The 20,698-nt window shown below is 37.1% G+C and overlaps 1 protein-coding gene across 1 annotated transcript in view; it reads left to right on the top strand.

Annotated features, from left to right (window-relative positions):
- schlank (ceramide synthase schlank) overlaps nucleotides 1-20,698 on the top strand; it is a 240,327-nt gene that overhangs the window by 70,051 nt on the left and 149,578 nt on the right. The window lies entirely within an intron of this gene.

Genomic DNA, 20,698 nt, shown 5'->3' with positions numbered 1-20,698 from the left:
TTCCTCTTCTTTCCTTCCTTCCTTGCTTCCTTCCTTCCTTCCTTTCTTCATTTGTGTCTGTATGCATATGTTTGACAGAATGACATATTCCTTCTTTTAGAATTCAACATGATGGATTTTAGTTGATTTTGAAATCCGTGTGCAAGTTGTATTGAGAATTGAACAGTGTGTGATTATGCATCAGAAAATAGAATTGTGCATACTATAACATGTGATTTTAATGTAATATACCGATATTTAACATACTTCCAACTATTATGGGTGTTAATTCTCTCATGTTCAGCTATCAACTAATGATTGTGTTAAAATTATCAGCCATTTTTGCCACAAAATACATACTACACTCTTCATGGGTAAGGGCATTAAATTCTGCCTCAGCTACTCAGCAAGAATTCTTTTTTCACCTTCAGTCTCTTCCATGGAATTGGACAAGGAGCCAGACATACATCTTTAACACTTATCAGTGTCGAAATATGGAATGTGATTGTATTTTTTTATGTTTGTGGTTTATCAGGTTTTCAAACTTTTCAAACAGTTGGATATGTCGGATGGACAAAGATAGAAGGCCGGAAACGTAAGACCATCTCGTGCAATGGCATGTAGAGAAGGCAAATATTGATTAGAGGAAAGGGCATAACATTGATGGCATAAATAATCAAACCGAGCGTATACTAAAACGTGCGATCACAACAACACTTATTCATCACTTAAGAACAATAAAATGTGGGCGGACAGTTCACGCAATTAATTCCATATGTCTAACAATGGGACTCTACACATCGTTGGAAGACTGTAAACAAACACAGTGGCTGCCAGATACTACAACCGATCTCCGTTTAACATGCTCTGATAAAATATTTTAATCTGAATTGCTAAAAAGAATTTATTTCTGCAGTATCATTCTGGAATTTGTCCAACCACAAAAGTAGGGTAGTACATTACAATTTATTGCTTATTTACTTTTCGTTTTCTTCATCGGATTGAGTTCAGAGGTATAAGTCTGCCATTTTATGTAATTTCTCTTTGCAAGCTAGAGAAATATGGTCCACTAAGATAAAATGAATGCAAGCTATTTAAAACTGAAAAAGATACAATCCGTAACGTAAACAAAGAGACGCCATGACAGTCGATGCCATGCAACAACATTAACAAAGTTTAGGGACCGGTTCTACCACCTACGGATAAAGTAGCGCGTAACTTGCCCTCCGCGTAAAAGGATATATCCATTCGACCACTCCCAGCATAAATCGTTACCTGGCGCGAAACTAATTGGCCACTTCGAGGGCCCGATAAGACCTACCTGCCAGGCAAGTTCTGAGAGCTGAACATTATTAGCTGTACTTCTGGTGACATACAGCTTAAATTAGCTACGTAGATTGATAAAAGCATGATACCGTAACAGTGATCGATATTGTATTGCAGGATTTTGAACATTCATGCTTCCCTTGAGTTGCAACAGTCATACTCGCGTTGACTGCGTCGGGGACACATTTTGTACATCAAGCTTTCGCAAAGAAACTCTACCTATTTGAAAATCATCTCAAATGGGCTTTAATTTTCTAATTTTAATTTTTCAGTAGTCAGACGCCAGGTATAAGTTGCCATATGTATCTCTATTACCCCAAGCATTCTCGTAGCGTTATGGCTAAGATGCTCGCTTCATAATATGAGGTAAGCAGGTTCGAGTCTTCATTATGCTGAATATTTTTATTTTCATTATTAGTGTTGTATTCATCTGTATGCCTCTTTTCATAAATTCTCTTGTTGATAATATATTTAATTGAAATGTTTAATCACAATATTATGTCTACTAGAAAAATGCTTTATATGTGTGCTACTTATAAAAAGTGGTGTTATGATTAATTCCAATCATCATTATAATAGTAAAACATATAGCATATAGGACTACGCCCAGGTAGCAGATTCCCTATCAGTTGTTTACCTAGTCCATAAATGATTTCAAAGAAATTGGAAACTATTCCATTCCCAAATTTTTCGTCCTATGAATGGATATTTACCCTGATTAGTTCTTTATATTTACAGTATCTTCCAACTTTATCTTCATAAAGTTAAACATTAGAATGAAATGCATTATCAGTAAGTGGAAGCATGTGGAACTAATCGAGGTCAGAAAGCTAGTTGCAAATAGAAGATCGTGGAGATACTTTATCAATTCGCAGAAGCCTGCAGATAGAATGCTCAAAGGTATTAAGTCCACAAGGAAGATGCGTGTGTGTATATACGTACTCATTAGACTAAGGGAACCTGCATACCTTCTATTACGGAGCGAGCGACTTGACTAATCCACTACAAAATACTTTCCTTACATGACAGGTTATAACTGGCTTAAGAAAATGTAATCTCGAGATTTTAGTCCCAATTAGAATAGAATAGAAATATATTTATTTAAAGTTAATTACAAGTAGGACCAGAGGTCCCTTTGGCTGTAACTAACTGCCACTTTAACTTAAATGTATCACCTAACATACAAAATCTAATAAAAGAATACATAAAAAGCGTAAGATACATTTTCCTACTGAGGATATAAGAATAAGATTAAAAACTAAACATCTAATAGGTTACAATAATACTTTTAACATTTCATAAACATACACTATACTAACAAGGAACAGAAGACGAAAGAGAAACCTAAGAATTCTAAAGCCGAGGATGAATTAAGAGTAAAACTGAGCATCTAAAATGTATCTAGGGGATTATGATATTTCGTACTATTTAATTAATTTGGTGAAAATTCATTTACATGGCTTAATAAGTGGAAAGGTAGCGGTATTTAAGAGATTCCAACACTACTTTGCTGAATTTCATATAGTTTAAGATCGTTGTATAATTGAGAGGCAGTGACAATGAACGACTTACTGCACTTTACCGTACGATGCTGTGGAACCTGAAGGGTGTTAGCTGTAAACCTATTGTCCCGGTTGTGCACTTGACTCATCTGAACCAAGGACTTGGTCAAATATGAGGGAGCATTAGATTTTAAAATTCTCAGAAGTAAACAAGCAGCTGAGTATAATCGTCTATCCCAGAGTTTCAACCACTCTACGGCTTTGTAGTAAGATGTTACGTGACAGTCTTTATGAATATTGAACACGAATCGAACACAGGCATTCTGAATACGTTGGAGTTTGCTATTATATTTCTCAGAGATATCGCTGTAAATTACAGCGCCGTAATCTAAAATAGGAAATACCATAGTTTGGATTAACATCTTTCTCACCGAGAAACGAAGATACGGCAAGTTTCGTCGAAACTGATGCAATATGCCAGATACTTTCTTGACCAAGTGCTTGGCATGAAAGGTCCAGGACAGAGTGTTATCCATTAGAATACCTAAATTCTTAACACATTCCTGATACTTGACTACAGAACCGTTTACAATTACTGGAGGAATGTCCCTGTTGAAAAGATTTTATAAGTTTCTTCGATATCCTAGAAAAATAGCTAAAGTTTTGTTTTCATTTAATAGTAAATTATGACTTAGTGTATATTGATGTAGTCTTTCTATATCTAGATTTATTTTACTAATACTTTCGACAACACTATTCACAGGAAAATGGTAATAGATCTGTAAATCAACGGCATACATATGATGTCTCGTGTGGCGTAAAACTCCAGGCAGATCGTTTATATACAGCGAAAACAAAATGGGACCCAACACGGAACCCTGAGGGACGCCTGAATGCACACTAGACCACTTAGAAAAATTTTGTTTGTCAAATACTACACGCTGAGATCTCCCTTTCAAGAACGATTCAAACCAAGAGAGAGCTGATAGAGATATGCCCATTGTACGTAATTTAGTCAGAAGGAGGTCATGATGAACTCTATCAAATGCCTTGCTTAAATCGAATAATACCAGAAGCGTTAGTTCCTTTCTGTCCATTGCAAACTTGATGTCATCGGTGACTTTGAGAAGTGCCGTCGTAGTGCTATGGCCTGTTCGAAAACCAGACTGAAATGTGTTAAGAATAGAATGAGTATTTAAATACGAAGTGAGTTGTTGGTAAACAATCCTTTCTAATCTTTTACCTAATATTGACAAAATACTGATTGGCCTGAAATCATCAATTTTTTGAGGAGAAGGAACTTTAGGAACAGGTCTTATATTGGCCATTTTCCATATAGCTGGAAATACTCCTGATTGTAAACAGAAATTATACAGGTGAGCTATAACCGGAGTGATTATATCCAAACAGGTGCAGTATTGATTTTGAAGCTCAGAGATTAAAATCACGAAAGCTTGACATAAATCGTTGTCCATAACTCTTAACCCTTTGGGGTCCAATGTCGGACTCAGTCCGACATTAATTTTCAGTTCCGGTCCTATGTCGGACCTAGTCCGACACAACTTTGAGGTTATATATTTCGTATGCTGGAGCAGAAATGGCACCGAGCTTTACGCAGTATACAGCCTTGGCATTTATCTCTTGCCTACTGCCATCTGCTGTTCATTCCTTTATGCTGAATTGTGTTTCTTTGGAGATAATTCCTCACTGTCACTGCTGAGTTTACTTTCGTTATCAACATGGCGTCCACCAGCCGCGGCATGGAGCCTAATGATATTTACGAACAGTTATGTGACAGTGGCGATATTGACGATGATTTGTTGACAGATTCTGATGGTGACAACCGGAATGGGCAAGGAGAAGAAAGAATTTTGAAGCCTGGTGCCATTATAGATTACACAGGCAAAATGGGAGGGGTCGATCGTGCTGATCACTACTGCTCATCTTATGGTATTGTAGTGAAAAGCCTTAAGTGGTGGAGGAAATTGTACTGCTGGGTGTTGAGGTAGCTTTGGTGAACAGTTTTCACCTATATAATTTGCAACAAAAGGCAGAAAATAAGCTCGAGGTGAATCACAAAACATTCAGGGACCGAGTTATTATGGGGCTTGTTGGGGACATTAGGAACAAAAATGCCCGTAAGCGCGGCCGACGGAGCAGCTGTGGCGAAGAACATCGACTGAACTGGAAGCTACACATCATAGATGCTCACCAGGATAAAAAAAACCAAGGACTGTGCCATATGTTCCGACAGGAAAGTGAAAGGAGGCAGAAAGGAGACATCATTTTTTGTGAGACCTGTCCAGGGAACCCAGGACTACACCCGAACAAATGCTTCCGGAAGTACCATACTTTGAAAAAATATCGCTGATAATGTGGTTAACTTGACTGATAATAAATAAATTTGCAGTTCGTATTATTAATGTAAAAATTCAGCTTTTTACTTATGTAGTACTTCCTTCCCATATTTGCCTAATGTCAAATTGGACCTGTGCAGGGTGCAGGTGGAAAATCAATTGGACCCCAAAGGGTTAAGACTCCCCTTATTAGGCTTTTTGGTGATAATCAGCACATGCAAGCACAGGAAGATAATACAGTCGAAATGAGCTTCATACATCTAACGATAGATAGCACCTCACTCAAAAGCAAGAAGTCGCTGAAAATCAGTCTAGCCAACCCCGTATATCGGTGTCTAGCTCCGGGTAGCTACTCAGCGCTTGCACGGAGGTGAATGCATGCAAGCCAAAGTACCACCTGATTTACACCCCCAGGTTGTTTACCTCCTGCACAGCTGCCAGCCAGTTTACCAGCAGATGGTTGAACTGGTCCTAGATGTAATAAAATATAATGCTGTCATAAGAAAGCAGAAGTTTGCTAAAAACAGGCAAATAAAATGTGCATAAATACGAACTCTCCAGAAGTATCTTAACTTGAAAGGAACATACATAGGTGATGAATGCAAAGGTGTGAAACACACAATTGGAAAAACAGACTTGCAAATCACACACATTCTACTGAACTAGAGGATTCCCTTCCCATACTAACACATAAGGAAAACAATTGAACTGAACTGGTACATAATTTTGGAGATCTGGCCTCTGCATCACAATATTGTATGTCGGGTATGATTTAGTCGGTAGGCTTAAATCACTGGGCTGTGTAAGACTTCGTGGCTCTCGCATAAGCATATCCAACAACACATAACAATCATCATGGCCTTACATTGCAGCATCACCATGTGTGGTTAACATCACAGACTCTGTGCTGATATATATTCACATTACATATATTGTTCCGGGAAATGATTATAGGGCCAGAGCATGGGAAGGATCTCAGGTTGTATGCGGTTACTATTGGAGCAGGTACAGAGAAGGATAATTTCGCAGGGCGAATAATAGATGGTAACTAAAATTTTTGACAATATGTATTGATACTCTCAAGTAAATCACCCTGCTTTTGATTTATCAAAATTAAATTTTCAATCAATCTTTTCAGAATGCAAAAATGAAACATATGCGCTGTTATATTCTGAGACATCCACTTGATGTTAAAAATGTCCAAAATGAATACCAATCTTCTGAGATCTCAAACACCCTACAGTTCATCTAGAATCTCTTATATACACTCAAATTCAAAATAACACTTTGTACATAGAACTTCATTTAACCACTTGTTAATTTACCAAATTTCTAGATTGCATAGAAATTAAGTCCAACACTTGTGATGCTAACCTAAAGTTTTTCTAAGATTATTAAACATAACATTAACTCACACTTCCTTTAACAACCTGATAGTTAAATAAATATATTCAATCACTCACTGAAAACTCCTACAGTTCATCTAAACCAATTATATAAGATGGTAAAATAGTGCACTTGTTTTATGGCAAGCCCTATAGTTCATCTAGGTGAAATGACTTCAGTTTACACAAACTTTGAAGACAAAACCTACAGTTCAAAAAAAGACCTGAAGTTTTCTTGAATAACCTCCTACAGTTTTTATAAACAGTACGATTAGAATCCACAAGAAGCACTTTTCCTTTGACGAATGTAGCACAGTGAGTGCTTTATTAAAAAGTCAGTTAGTGTCTAAGTGTAATTACTCACTCAAAAATATATGAAATACACTTATATCACCTGTAATCTGCTCATAAGGATAGATGAAGTACTGTCCTGCGGCTTGGTGACTGGAACTTTCAGGAGCGTGCAGCCCGAAATCGAACTCGGCACCAGCGGCGTAACACATTCCATCCCGTGAAGACACCACGTTATCATCCCTCTTAGAAACCACGATCAATCCCACGCTGGAGATGACATTCTACGTTGTGTAATGTCACGATACTTTGCCAAGATTTCCAATGTTCTTTTAAAGAGGAATGTTGAAACACGGAAAGTTCAATTGGCACAATACAACAAGCTGTAGGACTCTTAATTATCATTAATGAGTTGTATTTTACACTGACATAAGTCTTAATGCACAGTTTGTACTCACACTTTTGTTCTACGATATTAAATACGCAACTCAGAATATCACAGTCTATGCTACAGTCTGAATCATAAGTCAAGTTAATGCAGTAATGACCTGAGGTCGTTTTCAAAATCAAAAGCACAGTCTTTCACTCACAGTTTACAAAACATGAATTGAACAATATCACAGTTCATAATATCCACTGATTATGTCTTAAATTCAATCGTAGAATAACTATCACAGTCCGTGAAACACTCGAGAAAATGCAATTAATATCACTCCTATAACAGTCTCTTGAATACTAATGTTCACAGCTTAAGAGGTTTTTATGAATGAGTTTGCATGACACGAGTTCATATGACCTAATATTGCCATAAAATGTCCTTAACATTCAGCTCGTACCGGGCGAGTTGGCCGTGTGCGTAGAGGCGCGTGACTGTGAGCTTGCATCCGGGAGATAGGGGGTTCGAATCCCACTTTCGGCAGCCCTGAAGATGGTTTTCCGTGGTTTCCCATTTTCACACCAGGAAAATGCTGGGGCTGTACCTTAATTAAGGCCACGGCCGCTTCCTTCCAACTCCTAGGCCATTCCTATCCCATCGTCGCCATAAGACCTATCTGTGTCGGTGCGACGTAAAGCCCCTAACAAAAAAAATAAAAATAATAACATTCAGCTCGTTTCTTATGGTAATAATCAAAAGTTCCAGAAAATACGTGAAAATAGTCACATTTAGTCCTATTAATTATTGAATAGCCGGGGTGAGTGGCTCAGACGGTAGTGGCGCTGGCCTTCTGACCCCAACTTGGCAGGTTCGGTCCTGGCTCAGTCCGGTGGTATTTGAAGGTGCTCAGATACGTCAGCCTCATGTCAGTTGATTTACTGGCACGTAAAAGAACTCCTGCGGGACTAAATTCTGGCACCTCGGCGTCTCCGAAAACCGTAAAAGCGTAGTTAGTGGGATGTAAAGCAAGTAACATTATTATTATGGAATATTCGAGTGGAATGGTATTTCAAACAGTTCACAATTGTAATTGTTTAAGAGAAATGTGTCTCAAAATTAATGAAATTGTCATAAATTGAAAGTTCAGTTTATCACAATTTCCTAGTATGCTGTCACTGTCGATCACGACAAAGTTAAAAAATATGAGAGTTTAACGAAGTCCACAATACCATCAAATGGTAAATTAAACACTGGTATTCTCAATTATACTTCAATGCACAGTCTCTATCGTAAATTCACTTAGTTAAGACACTCGTAAATCTTATAGAACGAAAACTCAGTTTGAGAAAACTTGACAACATCTCACACGCCACGACGCGTTTGAAACTTCACTTACTACGACCTCGCACAAATTCAAAGTTCTAGAATATAACTTTCATATCTCTCGCGAAGCGCAACTGAGCATAATGACGTCTAGTCATGATCGAGTCGTAGAGTTCAAGACACACACACCATACCCTCAGGTCGTCGACCTATTTATATCCGGCTGGAAGCAAGCTCTCCGAGTCAGGCGACAGAGGGGTGGTTATACATTCCAAACTTCAATTCGTCATATCTTTTAAACCACTAGGCGGATTAATCTCAAATTTGCAACATCGTATATTTAAAATGTGAGCTACAATATGAATACTCTTAACACCATAATCTATATATCATGATAGATTCCTCTTCTCAACTCATACATTCACATCATCGAAAATTTGCTTTCTAGCATTCCATTATTATAAGATTCTACATTTACATATCGTCGAAGACTCAACCAGCCTTTTATCATCATTAGAAGACTCTATCTAGCACAGTAACCTAAACACATGTTCCCAAAAATTACATTGAATTCATGCTTTTAATAAGTCACCAATGATCGTAGAAGAAACGCGTCCCAATATATTATAGTCTATGCCTCTCAGTCCTACCATAAGCATGATCTATAATAGCTTTAAATTACCATGTATTACGAACAGTACCTGGCTCATACCGCAGCATTAAATTTGAAGATCGTGCTCGAAAAATACAAAGTGAAATGTAGCTGTCCTTATAATTCAAATCGGAAATAGATACCATTCCACATTTCTGTGTATAAATTTAGATGATTTTATCTTCTCAAATTAAACAATCACAGTTGTAGTCTCTCTAAGAGGTTTCATAACGTTCCAAATTATTCCAATAAAATTCAGATGAATCTATATCAATCTCAAATAATTAAACAGATTCAAATGTCCAGAAGACCCTATATTTCTTTTTCACATTTTTAGGCCCCTTTAAGCAAGCATCATAATCTTTTAACTAATATCATTCTGAATGTGCTAGCTATGCCTAAAACATGTAAAATCTACACCAGCAAGGAGAAACTAGAAACAAGTTAATCTACATGTTAAAAAAATAATCCTGATGACCTGTCCACCTCTGTTTAGCCCATCATAATGCTGAATTCTTTGCCTGGTTTCCTTCTTGAACCCATGTTGTCATATTGTCACTGCAAGTTTGAAATCGCAGTGATTGTGATGCTGCATGCACGGTTAGCGCAACACATGATACTTGGGACGAAGATCTTCATTAGTAAAAATTGCAATCAAACGTTAAGGTGGTTCCACCTAAAAATGATTTACAATCTTGCCCTTCTCACAATATGGCTTCTCTTCATATAAGCGCATTTGTTTTAAACAATACAAAACGCTTAGCACAAGCACAGCTAGCATCGGTTAGAGAGAGTTGCTTCTTCTCTGGCCGGTGTCCAATAAAAAGTGTGTCGTACTTCCACAAGTCGGATTGCACACTAGCCATTTGTCCGATGATGTTGAGATCCATTCCAGCCTTAGTTATTTTGATGAGAATACCACAATTTTAATTCCACAGAATAATTTTCCTCCTTATTGACAAAATTTTTGTAACCTTAATAACTCTTATTCTATAATATAAATTGCTCCAGACATCGTGTTTACAGGTTCAAATTCTAGTCTCCATGTCAACGTCAGCTGGTGATCCCATCATGCTTAGTGGCACTCTAGAGTAATGTCAGGACTAACATTTGGTACACATATCTTTTTTACCAAATGCAAAATATTCCAAGACGTTAAAATTTCATATGTAAATTTTTCATTCAAATTCCATTGCTCATTCTTTTAGCAAATTACAATTTGAAAATAGCTTCTAAATAATCAGTGTCCAGGTTTGACTGTACTATGATTCCAAAGACTGCTTTTCCAAATACACTGAATTCCTTGTTTTATAGTTTAGCTTAGCCTGAGTTGCAACTTTTTTAAATGTCAGCTATGTTTTTAGATCTAAATCTGAAATATGAAGGGGCTCAATACACTTCCTAAAAAATGTTATTGAAGGCATGCTTATGAAGATATTAACCTAGCATTTAGCACATTTGCAAAGACCACGCTAATAAATATCTCGCCGGGCCGAGTGGCTCAGACGGTTAAGGCGCTGGCCTTCTGACCCCAACTTGGCAGGTTTGATCCTGGCTCAGTCCGGTGGTATTTGAAGGTGCTCAAATACGTCAGCCTCGTGTCGGTAGATTTACAGGCACGTAAAAGAACTCTTGCGGGACTAAATTCCAGTACCTCGGCGTCTCCGAAAACCGTAAAAGAGTAGTTAGTGGGACATAAAACAAATAACATTATTAATAAATATCTCGGTGATGGAGTTGGGTCTCTGTCATACAATATTAATATAATAAAATATTAAATTTTGATTTAAAATGATTTTACAGATTTTTAAAAATATTTTAGAAAAATGTTACAGGATGTCAAAACTTATTATTGTCAGAAATTGAAAAGTCATGCTATTTTTGCATGGTAAATATTATGGCTCTGTGCATTTGAGATCTGCAGAATTACTGAAGTAATTTTATTTACCATAGACCTATTTACTCCTATGCTTTGGAAAACACACTCTATGCATTCCTTTACTGCACCTTTCATCTAGCGAGATGGGATTCTGCACATCACACTCACTTTCCAATTCCAATGAATAAACATCATTGTCTACAGAATAGTTATCCATATATTCTGTAATATCATCCTGTAAACACACACGTCGCTTTAGCAATTTGTATTGTACAGGTTATTTGTACCCCTAACAGTGATGATGATGCTCTTGTTTAAAGGGGCCTAACATCTAGGTCATCCCCCACCCCCCGAACAGTATTGTGCGTAACTACAGCTAACTTTTAGTTTGAAATACACACCGTAATTAATTACAGCTCATAAATCTCATTTTTTGTCCCATAATCGCATCAACACAACTAAGGGTAGATTGAATGGAGAATCTCACCTTCCAATAATTATTTGTTTTTTACTCCTAGTCTGTGTAATTATGTAACATAATCCAGCTTAAAATCTAATTACATTATTCCAAAAGTACATGTTTCATTCCTAATGCGGAACATCTTCAGCTAAGAAAGATACAAAAATTTTCATAAACGAAATAAAAAAACCCGGAGGAGGATGATGATTATGATATAAAATGTTCCTTCATGTTGGGTTAAAACCTCAACAAATTGATGTTAGAGTTTGAGATTTAAAAAATCTGTCGTAAGGGATCTTCTTTCTTTAAAAGCAGGAGAAGTATGTACTTTTAATGTCTTGAGGATAGACTTAAAATATAAAATTTTAAAATACGATGATTCGGGGATACAAACTCCTAAAGAATAACTGAAGTTGAGGTTGATTTTTTGTTTTAAAGTTTTAAGATGTTGAGGGAATTTGTAACGAAATTTACATGAGAGAAACAATATTCTAAATGATGAAAAAGGTATTGTCATCTGGCTAAGGTTTGTTGATATCTTTATAATTGTGGATGAACAAATCAATAGTAGTGCCAATTTAATAGAGCAAATCAACAGTTTAGACCCTTTTATAAAATTTACATTAGAAACTGGGAATAATAATAAACTAAATTTTCTGAATCTAACTATCGACAGAAAAGAAGGAAACCTATCCTTTTTTATTTTCAGAAATCCAACTCAAATCATAAATACTACACGGAAAGATTCACACCACCCTGAAGCACATAAAAGAAGTTCTTCTCTAAGCATGTTGAATAGAGCCTTTAATATCCACTTGTCTCAGAACTATTTTCAGAAAGAAATTATCCTTATTTACAGAATAGTGATAAGTAATAGTTATACAAAAAACTGCATTGATAGATTAAGAAACAAAAATAAAAAATAAACCTCAAATGCAGCTGAAAACCAAACCAAACCCCATGGCACTACAGCCCTAGAAGGGCCTTGGCCTACCAAGCGACCGCTGCCCAGCCCGAAGGCCTGCAGATTACGAAGTGTCGTGTGGTCAGCACGACAAATCCTCTCGGCCGTTATTCTTGGCTTTCTAGACCGGGGCCGGTATCTCACCATCAGATAGCTCCTCAATTCTAATCACGTAGGCTGAGTGGACCTCGTACCAGTCCTCAGGTCCAGGTAAAAATCCCTGACCTGGCCGGGAATCGAACCCGGAGCCTCCGGGTAAGAGGCAGGCATGCTACCTCTACACCACAGGGCCGGCAATGCAGCTGAAAAGAGAGCATAAAAATAAAAATTTTGCTGCCTTCACTTATAAGAAGGGAAATATTTATCAGATCACTAACATCTTCAAGAGACTTAATTTCAATATAGCCTTTCATACCAGTAATTACAACCAACGTCTAATATTTAATAACCAAAGTGTTGCGAGTAATAATAGATTTTTAAATTCTGGAATATATAAACTCAAGTGTGTAGACAGTGCCTTTCTTATATTGGGCAAACAGGACGAAATTTCCTAGTGAGATACCAGGAACATGTAAATGCCAAAAAATACAAGAGATATTCGGCCATGAGCTTACACATGACTGAATATAATCCTAGTTTTACTACAATACAAAGAGACTTAACCATTTTGCAAACTTTAAATAAGGGTAAACTGATAAATATTTTAGCAGACATTTATTTTTTAGATTGATCAAAAACAGAACCCTAGTCTGAATGTAAATGAAATAACCGATAATATAAATATACTGTTGGAAGAGGCTTCCAACTTAGATTTACGTTGTAAGCCATCAAAAAGGCTCCAAAGAAACGTGCTGTACGTCTCCCTTCAGTCGGCTTCACTCCCCACGACAATTCCCCTAATTTCCACTCAGTTTCCCCTCTTTCACCACATGCTTCTCTCACAACCATACACATACACACTCGGTCAGCTGACGGCGTAAGGGAAGAAGTAAACATAGCGGGACCGGCCGGGAGGTAAGCAGTTTCATTGTTCCTTAGACACTTCACCACTGTATATTTACAAGGTTTTTTCTTTATTTCCTTTTTTAAAACAAATTTTCATTTCTCTCATTCTCTCCCTTTAACACATTAAAACTTTAAAACAAAAAATCAACCTCAACTTCGGTTATTCTTTAGGAGTTTCCCCTAATCATCGTATTTTAAAATTTTACATTTTTAGTCTATCCTCAAGATATTAAAAATACGTACTTCTCCAGCTTTTGAAGGAAGAATATCCCTTACATCAGATTTTTAATCTCAAACTCGAACATTGATTTGTTGAGGTTTTAACCCAACATGAAGGAACATTTTATCTTATCATCATCATCATAAGTTTTTAAAATTTCATTTATGTCAATTTTTGTATCTTTTTAGCTGAAGATGTTCCACATTAGGAATGAAACATGTACTTTTTAAATAATGTAATTAGATTTTAAGCTGGATTATGTTACATAATTACATAGACTAGCAGTAAAAAACAAACAGGTATTGGTAAGGTGGGATTCTCTATTCAACCTGACCTTAGTTGACACTGTAATGACATAAAAAAACTTATTTATCTATGAACTTATCTATACAGAAAATCTTGTCTTAAATGGACACCTCTCACCAGCAGACACCCCTCCTTAGTGGATGATTTTCTTGGTCCATGATAAAATCCAATGTTGTTTAGAGTCATTTACCCCCTCTTACACAGTCGCTTTTTATTATGGACAACAGACACACTATAGCTACTAGAAACTCCAAATAAACCTCTCATAAACAGACAGTTTTTTCAAAATAAATTTGTGTGCATGCTGATTTTGTATGATTTTGTATTGTACAGGTTACGTGTACCCATAACGATGATGATGATGATGATGATGATGATACACCTTTGCTACTAGACACTCCAATTAAACCTCTTACTTTTTGCACAACAGTACTTCCAAGAATTGTGTTTATTGTAACTTATGGCGGTGCAGGTTGTATACATTCTTGGAAGGCAGCACTAAGCTTTGCTCTCACCTCGAGCAGTTTTGTCTGAAATGCTTGACAATGCTGGAACTCATGCTTTCACTGTCAGGTTACTTTTAAATTGATGTGTTCAGTTTTACGTTAGTTTGTTTTAAAATGACTCTGAGGAAATGTTTAACTGTAAAAGGAAAGGTAGGCATAATAGAGAATCATTACGTGGAAGTATGGTATGTGTAAACTGTCCAAAGTGTTTAAGATTGGAAGGACCCAAGCAGCAGAAATTGTGAGAAACCAAGAGGAGTTCATGAACGAATGGCATTTTAATGGTAATGAAGAGTGGATGAAAGACTTTCAAAGTGGTAATGGAACTGTTATTGACAAGGCAATGGTAGAGTGGTTTAGTAAGATAAGAATTCAGAATGTCCATGTGGCAGGACCAATGATACAAGCAAAAGCATTTAGAATTCACTGCAGAACTAAGTATTGGAGATTTCAGAGTCTCAAATGGATGACTAGAGAGATTCAGAAAAAGGCATGGTATTCAGAGTGATTTGGGGAGAATCATTGTGTTGATGCGGAGATCTTTGTACACTGCCAAGAAAAATTACCTTCAATTATAAATGGGAATTCTCAAGAAAATATTCTGAACGCCAGTGAAACTGAAATTTTTTCCCATGCTTTACCTGACAAACCAAAAAGTTGTTTTGAAGGGAACCCTTTGTATTGGTGCAAAAGTTGTGAAGGAAAGTCATAAGTCTTATGTGCATATACGGTATGAATGGAGAACGGAAGAAGCCCCTTGTGATAGGGATAACTACAAAAGAACATGGCCATTACAAAGTTTGGCATTGAATGGAAAGCATGGATGACCAAAGAAGTAATGACCGAGCGTCTAGGAAACGGGACAGAAAAATGATGCTCCATGAGAGAAAAGTGTTATTATTCCTTGATAATGCAGCTTCGCATACAGGTACAATTAGGCTGCAAAATGTGAAGATCGTCCTTTCACCACCAAATATGTCAATTTCTCAGCCACTTGACCAAGGAGTGATTCAGAACTTCTGGGTTATGTACAGACAGTTGGTGGTGAAGCACATTGTATTAGAACTTAACGGGAATGAAACAGCCTTTCAAACACTGATAAACAGACTGAATATCCTCCAAGCAATTTTGTGGATAAGCAGTGCATGGAAAAAAGTTTAGTTTTAATAGTTTGTAACTGCTTTCTGAAAGCTGGATATCTTGCTAGTAGTTGAAATCCTGAAATGGAATCTGATATTGTGACAACAAGGAAGCTATTCAACAGTTATGTCACAGGTTAGACGGTAGAAGCAAACACTTATTTCAAAATTGATTCAGATGATCCAGCAGAGTGCGAGTCTGGAGATATGAAAATGATTCTTAAATCAATTCAAGGGAAGGACAAAAATGAAGATTCTGATTAAAGAGACAGTGAAGGCGATGCTAATGCCGATGTTGCAGAAAATATGGAAAATGATGTGCTGCCAGTAACCTTGCACAGTGAGGCTCTGGGCTTTGCTAAGTGACTGGAAAAAATGCTCTTGTACACAAAACGATGAAAAAGGTGTAAATTAGACCCAAAACTTCTCATAGTGAAAAATATCATTGCTAAACTGAAGTGTATAAAACACACGTACATTGAAGATTTTTTGGAATGTTAATGTTTTACTTTACATTGCCACATGTACGTATTGATATAAACTTTCAAAAACTCAAATGTTAGTTTTAAATTTAACATGATGTATGGTAATAATCGGCAGTGTGTTCATTAGAGGCTGCCCATAAAAGTGTTTTTTAGGTCTTCCATACATTGCAGTTGTAGCAGCGCATCAACAACATTCTCATGTGAGTACAGCACATTGCAGAAATATAGTAGGTAGAACAGTATTGTTTCTGTACAGTACAGTCGAACCTCCCTTCTGCGGACACTGTCTTTTCCGCGGAAAAATGTCCGTTACGAGAGATGTCCGCTAAAATAAGTTTGTAAAAATAATCGAACATTTTAACGGCAAAGAACATCCACCTTCAATATAAGCATACATATCTTTAATTTTGTTATTCTAAGTCATTTCTGTGTTAGTATTTCATAGAGAGTTGTTATGAGTGATTTTACGTCATTTGCAAGCATTACAGCTTCGTGAAGTAATCGTGAAGCTTTGTCTGTGTAAATTTAGCACGTTTTCTTAACTGCGATATTCTCGAAAACGGAATAAAGTCTGTTAAATGGTTCCATAGTGTTCTCGCGGTCCAGCGTGATGCACAAATTCTTTATCTGTTTAAGCATATTTAGTCCCTGCTTCATTGTCAGAACTTCTTGTTCTTCTTCCGCCTCACCAGCGTCACTTTTCGTTCCTGATTCGGGCTCTGTAAAACGATAAAGTTTTACTGTATTCAAAACGGTCCTTTTGTACGATTAATGAAGGCTGCTATGGATAGCTAGAAATATTTATGAAGTGCAGTGAATTAAATGAAAGCTTAAAATTTAGCTTAAAAGAATTAAAAGCTGTCTATCACAAGAAGAAAATGAATGAGGAGTTGAGGTGCAAAGAAACATGGACCTTATGATATGTGCAACACACAGTTACTGTATAACTTGATAACACAGAAAGGTTACCGTAAAGTGTGTCCTGGAGTCGGGACTGCCAGTCGCCCTCAAGATCGTCACAGCAAGGAATATTCTCTTCTTCGGCTTCAATATCATACGTCAATCCAGCTGTCATTGCTAAAGTCTGAAGTTCATCATATTCATTTCGAACCTCTACCTCTGCTTGTTCTTCAAATGTAGAATTAACGATGCCGTATTTTGCAAAGCATTTCCTGATGGTGGTTTCGCTGACTGCATTCCAGGCTGCCTTTGTCTACGAAACTGCATCGCCAACATTGATCTTCTTCATCAAGATGAGTCTGCTTCATCCATGTGTGCCACTAACGACCGTAAAACCCTCTTACGATAGTCTAATTTGAATGTGTGAATGATTCCTTGATCCAATGGTTGAAGATGAGAAGTGGTATTGGGTGGAAGGAACTAGAGTTTTACATTTGAAAGCCGTATTTCTGGATGGCACGTAGCATTATCTAGCAATAAGGTCACGTTACGGTTTCTGGCCTTCATCTTGGAATCCAAAGCTAGGAGCCAATTCTCGAATATTGCTGACATCATCCATGTCTTTTTATTCGCATGCCATTCAACACCAAGACAATTTAAGTCCATGTTTTTAAAGCACCTGGGTCTCAAGGATTTACCGATTATTAGAGGATTTTCCTTTTCACCGAGTGCGTTACAACAAAGCATGATGGTGATTCTTTTGACATTTTCCCACCCTTGCAACTTTCATTCGGCAAAGTCAGTGACTTCTTCGGGATCGCCCTAAAGAACAGACCCGTTTCATCAACATTCAAAATGTCTTTCAGTTCGTAACTATTCAAAATGTCTGGTAACCTATCTTTCCAATCCGCTACTTCAGTCGCAGACACATCACCACCTTCTCCACAGACTGTTTTGAAACTAACGTTATGATGTTTTCTAAAACAATCTAACGAACCATTGCTAGCTACAAAATTCTCAACTTTCAGATTATTTGCGATTTCTCGAGTTTTTTCTTGTAACATTGGTCCACTCACACCCAGTTTCTTCACTCGAGCACACTTGAACCACCTATTTACCACAACGTTCACTTCTGAAAAAACTGACTCCCGCTTTCTTTTCACTCCTCGATTCCTATTTTCCTCCCACTCCTTTAAAATTTCAGTTCTATTCTTCACAATAGTGTTTATTTGAGTTTTCCCGCAGTTGAATTTTTCGGCAAGCTTTCTCACTGAAAGTCCCTTGTCACTTCCTATAATTACATTTCTTCTTGCCTAGAGATCTAAATACGATTGTCCCTTGTTACTCATGTTTAACAGACAACTGAACTGCTACGGTATTTCTGTCTCCCTAATTAGCGCCTATACTGTCTTTTCCTTCTCAAGTTGACTACCTGAGCTCGACCTTATCAGCGACAATCCGAGTTATGAATAGAATGATGAAAGAAGGGACGAAAATCCCCAGGTAACTTGTGAGTCAACAGTCTCTGGCAGCATTTCTGCGCAATTAGAATTCTCGGAATAGGCCTATACACCACTAGGTAGAACTGCATTCCGATGTACACTCTCTCCCCTCACACTCGAAATAGTACAAACGTTCAAAAGGGATTTTCTTATGTCTGAAGAATGGTTTTAAAAGAAAGGATGACATGTGGTTCGGCGTAATAAATTGTCCTGCAACGTGTAAAGTGTCCGCTGTCCGAAGTTCGAGTTGTCCGCTTAAGTGAGGCAAATTTAACACTTGTCTTGTGTAAAATAAAATTGGTTCTGATGGAAATTGTCCGCATAGGCAGGTGTCCGCTGAGTGTGTGTCCGTTAGGACAAGTTCGACTGTATTATGTACCATACTAATTTTAAAGAGTTCTTGTCACATGCAGTACACGGATTATTGTATTCCTACTTTTTGTTCTTACCAGTTTTATGCCCTTCTCGAGCAGATGTCCTTGGTTGATGGACAATTTTTCAGTCCGGAAGGTGTATATATATATATATATAAAACCTACAATAAATCTTGCTCAAAGCGGAATCGCAAGGGCCTGAATCATTTTCTGAATTGGACAAGGTTCCACATTACACAAAACACTGTTTTTTGTTTGTTTCTTCCAGTCTTAGAACACCGATCACCACCACCGCTACACACAACATGATACTATTTGGGTTTAGTTTCTTCACTTTTATGTTTAATCCATTCAACCACTCTTCCATTAAGTTAACAGTTATCCAAGCACTGTTATTGCCTCGCCAAGTCACCGGAAGGCTATCGATTTTCAGATTGTTGAAACATCTCAGTTTCATTGCCTTCCCGATCACGAGAGGTTTTTTCAATTCTCTCTCATTATTCCAACACGACACCGTAAGTATATCCTTAGATATTTTACCCCCGACACACTTTTTCCCTTAACAGCGAGCAACTTTGTTGGTAATAACTGAAAGAACATCCTGTTTTGTCTGGAATGAAAATATTTCTAAGATAGTATTCTAAATTCAGACCTTGCAGTTTAGATTTCCAGTCATCCACTACACTTTCATTCACATCCTTTGATTCGCCGTAAATGTGATTCCTGACAATATTGTGACTCTTCTTGAAACTGTTGAGCCATCCTGCAGACGCTTTGAACTCATAACTTCCAAGAGATCTGGCTACTGCGAGAGCTTCACTGTAAAGCATTGGACCAGATATGAGAATGTTTTCTGACCAGGCAGAGGCGGATCACTCCCACACTACTTTGTTGATTTCCTCATTACTGGTGGTCTTCACCTTTCCTTCTTTAAATTTGGCCATTCCCTTGAATCCGCTTGTTCATTTTTTAAAATTTTTATACTTGATGTAATTGTGTACTTTTCCATGCTCGAACCAGAATATTTATTTGCTTTGCCGCAGTTTGTCCTTTTCCTAATTTTTTCATTTTGCAACAGTGTCACGTAAGATTTATCCATGATGTTCAGTTTGTCTTCACTTTTACGAATACAGTAGCCAACTGTTTGGCAGTATGCCTGCTTCCTTATCTTCGTTCATGATCCAATCTGAAAATCTCATTACAGTCTTGGTCACCTTCGTTGTTCAGCGTTGTTTATCTTAAAAGATGGAATACTGACCTTTCCCTCGCGGAAAATCCTGAAGTGTCTCAGTGAAGAAATAGAACGGCAGGTACACTGATGGCAGTGATGTCCAAATACGTGTGTTAGTTTGTCCAAACAGTGACACTGATTATACCAGCACCAGAAATGCACACATATTGTACGTAGGACTACACCAGTTCCTAATCTTTTCCGTATTGTACAAGTAGATTTTAAAGAATTCTTTCATTATTCGTTTCCAATTTCGTGATGGAGATTTTGCTAATTCAAAAGTATATACATAATACAAAAGGGACCAAGAAAAAAAATTCCATAGTGGACAATTTTCTGCATTATTCAAGTTCCTATTTGAGCAAGTTTTAGTGTACTTAAATTTACTATGAAAGTTTCAAACATATTGAGAAACATACACGTTAGTTTGCCATCATTCATAGCTTTAAAAAACAAAGAAAATATATAACATACTGTGTATATAGAAAATATATAAAAGCAGTATGTTGGCAAATCATATCAAGCACATCGAAAGT

This window comes from Anabrus simplex, chromosome 2 (assembly GCF_040414725.1).
Source record: "Anabrus simplex isolate iqAnaSimp1 chromosome 2, ASM4041472v1, whole genome shotgun sequence".
In the NCBI taxonomy this organism is placed as follows: domain Eukaryota; kingdom Metazoa; phylum Arthropoda; class Insecta; order Orthoptera; family Tettigoniidae; genus Anabrus; species Anabrus simplex.
Note: the sequence above shows the minus strand (reverse complement) of the source record. Positions and strands in the feature narration are given on the sequence as shown.